Source organism: Corvus brachyrhynchos, unplaced genomic scaffold, assembly GCF_000691975.1.
Source record: "Corvus brachyrhynchos isolate BGI_N302 unplaced genomic scaffold, ASM69197v1 scaffold466, whole genome shotgun sequence".
Taxonomy (NCBI): Eukaryota; Metazoa; Chordata; class Aves; order Passeriformes; family Corvidae; genus Corvus; species Corvus brachyrhynchos.
This window is the reverse complement of record NW_008238635.1, coordinates 1,972,930-1,978,929: the sequence shown is the minus strand read 5'-3', so window position 1 is coordinate 1,978,929 and position 6,000 is coordinate 1,972,930. Positions and strand designations below refer to the sequence as shown.

The window sequence follows — 6,000 nt, the reverse complement described above, 5'->3', positions numbered from 1 at the left end:
TGCCGCCCCCAGCACCGCCCCCCTCCCCACGGCAGGGGAAAAAGGGGGGACGCCCACTGAACACACACCAAGCCTAATCCTCTCCTGGGGAGCACACACTGGCAGCAACCCCGAACTCTTGGGTACCTTCAGGCCACCCCCAAAGCCAAGCCCTGCAGCACCTCAGGCACTGTCAGACCTGCAACATCCCCATGCCCAGGTCCTGCAGCACCCCGGGCACCCCAAAGCCACTCCTCCAGTCCCCCGAGCACCTCCATCCCTAACAGCGTCTCCTGATGTCACCACTGCCTCGGCCCCATGCTGGGTGTCCAGAGGCTCTGGCTGGATCCATTCACCATGTCTCAGCTACTCACACTCCTCTGCCTCTACCCCAGCCAGGAGAAAAACCCATCCCACACCACAGCCACAGGGATGAGCCAGGGCCAGGGGTGGGGATGCCAAGCCTATCCACCATTTTGCAGGCAGAATGACCCCCCCTTCCCATGACTCCCTGTAAAACACATCTCTCTTAGCAGACACTGGCTTCCCAGCGTGAGGCCGGAGGCGCTGCCGGCTTTGCTGCAAGCTCAGCCCATTGCTGTGTGCCCCAAGTCCATGCTGGCACTGGGAAGCCGCATACACATAAAAGATATTGCCCCCAGTGAGAGTTTCCAGCTGCTGGGAAGCTTTGAAGCTCCAAACCAGGAGTTTAAGCTGGAGAAGGTACAGCTTGCAGTTGGCATCACCTTTGGAAGTGGAGTGCTGCTCACTGCTACGATAATGATAATTGAATCTCATGCCTTGCACCACGAGCTGACCGCTGCGAGTGTGAGGATTACTGTGCCAGGAGAACTCGTGTTTGCCTGTTTCTCTCTGATTTTGGTCTCAACAGGGCACGAAAGCCATGGCAAGGCAGTGCAGCTTGGTAGGATGAATGCAGAACCTCTCCTACGGCGAGGCAGTAAAACTCTCCTGTGCTTCAGTTCCTAAGCACAAGACACCACTGATACTTTTCCTCCCTGCAGAGCAAGCTATAAAGCTGGGCAGAAAACACCGCTCACCTTCTCCTCCGTCAGCTCACCGTCCGTCAGGGCATCCCCGTTGGGCAGGGATTGCTCTCCCCGTTCTTCCAGCCCAGCCCTTGCAGCTGCTCGCTGCCGGAGCCAGGAGCCCGAGCCGCCGATTTCTCCCCGGGATCCAGCAGCAGAGCTGAGCCGGGAGGAAATAAATGCACGTCTGGATGCAAACGGCTCTGCGCCTTTAGCAAAAGGGCAGGATGAATTATGAAATGCAAAGGCGAGCTAAGTGGATCCTGTCACAGCACTTACCCTCTGTACTGCAGGATCCAAGCGCCTGCTGGCTGAGGGATGAAGGAAGAGCTGCTGCGGGATGAAGGAAGGGCTGCGTGGCACACACAGACACCTGCACACAGCCCGGCCAGGGACAGCCTCCCTGCTCCCCTGCTGAAAGGAGAATCCACATCATCCACTCCAGCACATCAGAGGGCTGGCAAGTACAGAGAAGCACAGAGCGAGAAAAGCGAGCACGCGGAGTATTTCTGTGGAGGGTGGTAGAGATGCATTTTCCCCTTAGCTGGGCTTCAGAGCTGCTGGAGGGATGGGAATTAGAGACATCCAGGCGAGCATGGAGGAGGAGGCCAGGAAAAGTGACAAAGTCATTTCCTGGGCTGCTCTGGGCAGGATGCGAGGAGGTGATGACAGCCCAGGATGCAGGGAGAGCCACTTCTCCCCTCAGCAAGAGCTGCCAGGGCCATGGGAGGCATTATTACAGCTAATTCAGAACTGACATTTCGCTGTTTCCATGGATGGACATGGAAAAGAGTTTCTTTGGGATTAAGGAGTCACTCCGCTTACACAGAGCTGAGATTGCCCAGATCCAGACGATGCTCCTCCATCACCCCCGTGGCTCCGGCCCAGAGCAGGCAGGCGCTGCAGGAGATCACAACAAAGCGAATGTGAAACAGCATCGCTCCAGCGAGCAGGTTATCAGCTCGCCTGATTCCAATGCTGGTCTCATTTTTTCCCCCTCAAGCTGTCTTTCCTATTGTTGTTTCATTATTTTTTAAAGCAATGCATGGGTGACCAAACAGAACAGAGAAGGTGGGATTCCTGCTTGGTGGTGGCTGGGAAACGCTCAGAAACAGGAGCACCAGATGCTCCACAACACGGAAGAAAATTAAAGCCGAAGTTTTTGCTTTCAGTCAATGTGGTTTTAAATAAAGCACATGGTTTGGGAGGCTCAGCTGGCATGTTCAGAGTGTTTGAGGTTAGCACTACTGGCAAATCAAGCAGCAGTTTGATACAAAATACTTGTCAAGTTCTTATTTCAGTTTGTTTTGGGGCAAGAGCAGCACAAAGCACCTGCAAAGCATCCTGTCTTGTTGGCATCTCGGGATCAGCTGCTGCCAGGGCACCACAAACAGCTCAGCATGCCCAGGCACAGGCACACAGGTACCCTGGCAATAGAGGGATCATGAGCCTGCCAGAGTCTCCCCCTCTGCAGCCCTCAGATGCTGCAGTACCCACACGAACAATTGACTTCAAGGCTTGTAAGTGTTGCAGCTAATCCCGTATCAGCACGGGAAGTTCTTGTGGGTTGTACAAAATTCCATCTTTCCCGTGCTGAAAAGGATTTCACTGACTAGCTTTAAAACAAAACCATAAAATACTTTTAGTTCCTTCTGGTTTTTCTCTGCTGTAAAAAAATCTGAGCCCCCGGACTTCTCTTCCCACAACGATGCTTCACACCCTTATTCATGAGGATGGACATTCAGATAAATAACTCAGCGAGTCCTTGTTTAGGTGCTTCCTCCACGACATCTGAGCATGCAAAGCCCACGAGATGCCCGGGTGTGCGCACGGAGCTCCAGCCCTGCTGCGGAGCGTGCCGGGGCCTGGCGCTCCCGGGTGCCCTTGCCTGGGTACACCTCACCCCCTGCACACTCCAGCACATCAATCATTTCCTTCCTGTTCAGGCCAGCATTTCCAGCAGCCCAAAACGCTGATGCCAGAGGATGCTCAGGAGCTGAACCTGCAGTTGCTGGCAGGAGAATTTATTCCGTTCTGTGCTAGATCTTGCTTTTATTTTCATTTCAGCGGAGCCCAAGGCTGCTGTATCAATCAGAAAAAGCCTGACAGTGCCAAATTCCATCCTCACCAGCGTCCAGCCTGCTCCTCACAGGTTTCAAGATCTCTAGTTGCCTTGTGCACTCAACACCAGGGCTGCTGGGCTGAAAATGGGGGATTAAGACGTGGAAAGGTCCTTGGGAGTCAGGTGGAGCATGTTTCCGTATTTCTGGTTGGGGGATGAGGGTATGCACAGGTTACAGTGTCTCAGCACGATCCTGTGATACCCTCACCCCTCCCTGCCTCTCATCCCGATCCCGGAGCATATGGCCACAGCCTCCCAAGTCTGCCTGCTCCCTGGGGAGAGCTCAGGGGAGCTAATGCACAGCCCTGCCCTGCACAGCACATTTCCCATGCCAGATGTGCATTTGTTAGTCATTGTACACCTCGGTGGCTTCGTTTTTTGCCTGCACAGGAGCTGCTCAGCAGCCCCAACATCTCCATTATCTGAGGGATACGCCCATCCTGCGACCCAGAGATCACACATACCCGTGCACCAGTGTCACAGGAAGGTCTCCGTGCAGCTGCACTCCCTCCCTGATCTGATGTGTTTAGGGGGCTGCAGAGACCCCCCCATCCCAGTGGCACCTGTGCACCCACTGAATCGGGCAGATGGCTGTTTTCCCTCAGGAGCTGCTCAAGGGAGGGTGCATTCCCCAAAAGAGAATCTTTCTCCATCACTATGACTATCTAGGAACTCCAGCCCGAGTGTCAAGGACCAGGGCTGTCCACGCTGCGCAGGGACACGCAGGGACACACAGGGCTGCCCATCCGTCTGCGCCGGAGGAGAGACAGGATGAGCCTTGGGTAATGTCGTTAGCCAAGAGTTATGCTTTCTCCTTCCCAAAGATAAATATCATTAAAGCTCAGGCTTGAGTATTTTACATCCAGAGCTGCAGTGATGTTCCCCCGGGGTGGGGGTTTACAGCTTTGGGCTATGATTAGGCAGCAGGGTAGTATTAACCCCTCACACTCCCGGAGCATCAGCCTGGGAGCAAGAGCTGCTTCCCTCCTTCAGCTGGCTCAGTCTCCCCATCCCAGGGGCATGGGAAGAAGCTCAAGAGTCCAGGGGGATCAAGGCACGGGATTTAAAGCTGTGGAGGGCAAATCTGGGTAGCCCATGGGGTGCTTTATCCCTGTGCTCCTAGACCCTGCCAGGAGCTGTGGATGCACTCTACCTTGAGATAGTTCAGATGTGGGGAAAATATCCCATATTCCATTTTGGACTGTTCAGTCAGAACCTGGGATGTTTGCCCTGAGCTGAGTAAACACATCCCTCCAGGTTCTTCCTCCCCAGGAGACACAGAGGGAGCCACACAAAGGAAACAGGCTCCCTCGTGTGGGGTCCGGGCAAGTTTGGGATAAAAAAGGGGAAAGGGACACCACCACCAGCTGTATGCACTGGGACAGCTACGAGAATGGTGGTGCCCGTGGAAAACTTGGAGAAATTAAAAAACCTGTTGATTTTCACCCTCCTTGCCCAGCACATGTGAGGAGGCAGGGTTTTTCCCAGCCAACACAGGGATCCCACAGGGAAAGTGCTGGCACCCTTTCCATCACCAGTGGATACAGCTCTGGCATGAGACACCTTTCCTTTTGCCCACCCACAAACGTGAAGCCTAAATACTTGATGGATCTGAGCCGCTTTTCCTGGCTCCAGGAAAGAAATGCCCCACCTTGTGAGCAACCTGGGGCTCTCCAGCAAGGAAGTTTTACCCTGCTCCAGTGCTCCTGGAAGAGCCTCTGGTTAGGGGTGCTGCCAGTCGGCTCTCACCAGAGCCAGGGATTTCCTTGGTGCATCGATCGCCGAGGGGTCTCTGTGCCTGCCAAGCCACAGCCCTGCTTGTCTTGGCAGAGGCCCAGCGATCACTGTGGGCACTGGTAGGGAAAACATGCCCAGTGGGATTTGTGGTTCATGTGGCTCCAAGCAGAGCCAACAGCAGGCACAGGGAAAAGCCCATCCCAGCCCCAGAGGGGAGCTTGGGTGATGCTCAGGGGAGTGGGGAGGACAGACAGAGCAGCAAATTAACTCCTTCCAGCCAAGCATGACCTTTGCACACATATACCGACCACCTCTCCAGGCTCATGGTAACACAAGCTCCGTGGGGAAAAACCCACAGCGAAGAAGTCAGGCTCATCTGCTGACAAGCTTCAGGAGCCATCAGCGAGGAGCAAGGGGTGCAGTGGTGCTACCCCAACCCAAAGCAGCACCCCTAAGCCCCAGCACAGGGCTGGGCTATGACCTCCACTGGAAGGTTTTCTCCCCTCTTTCTTTAGGGAGCAGAGCCCTCTCCAACCTTCCTGGCTGCACAGGAACCTTTCAAAGTCACATTCTGGCCACAACCAAGACAGCAGTGCCTGCCCAAACCCTGGCACTGGCTGCTCCTGGTTGTTGGCAGAGAAGCCTGGCTCTACTCTCCTTCAGCACAGGTGAGAGGGAGATCAGGGAAGATTGAGACATAACCCCAGTGACCACCCAGCCAGCCCCCAGGAGCCTGTAGGGCTCTGGCTCTCTGTATTCCCACCTTCCCTGCCCATCCTCATGCTCTTGTCATATGTCCTTTTCAGGTAACTGCAAGCCCACGGGCAGACAGAGCTTCAAAACTGCTGTGAACATGCCCAGAAGAGCAAGGATGAGCCGGGCTGGTCCTAGGGCAGCCTCCCTGCAGCGTATGGGCCTGGAAATCAGGGAGCTACTCAGGGGGCATCGGTGGGCAGGACAGGGATGAGCGACAGCAGCTTACCCTCGCACTGCCGAGCCGTGCAGCCCACTTCGTGCGGCCGGGCAGGACGCTGAGCCCCGCTTTCGGGCCCGTTAGCTTCCCAGAAGCAGCTGTATCGAGACGGAGCAGGTGTGCATCTGCCACCTACCAGA

The 6,000-nt window shown here is 55.3% G+C and overlaps 1 protein-coding gene across 2 annotated transcripts in view; it reads right to left on the bottom strand.

Moving 5' to 3' along the window:
- The window catches only part of FAM163A (family with sequence similarity 163 member A), a 17,105-nt gene extending 15,468 nt beyond the window's left edge, over window positions 1-1,637 (bottom strand). The window contains exon 1 of one of the 2 annotated variants that reach the window (XM_017737454.1): window positions 1,308-1,637. The gene's annotated coding sequence lies outside the window, so the exon portion shown is untranslated. The other variant, XM_017737452.1, reaches the window with a different exon arrangement.
- Window positions 1,638-6,000: the final 4,363 nt, after the last annotated feature.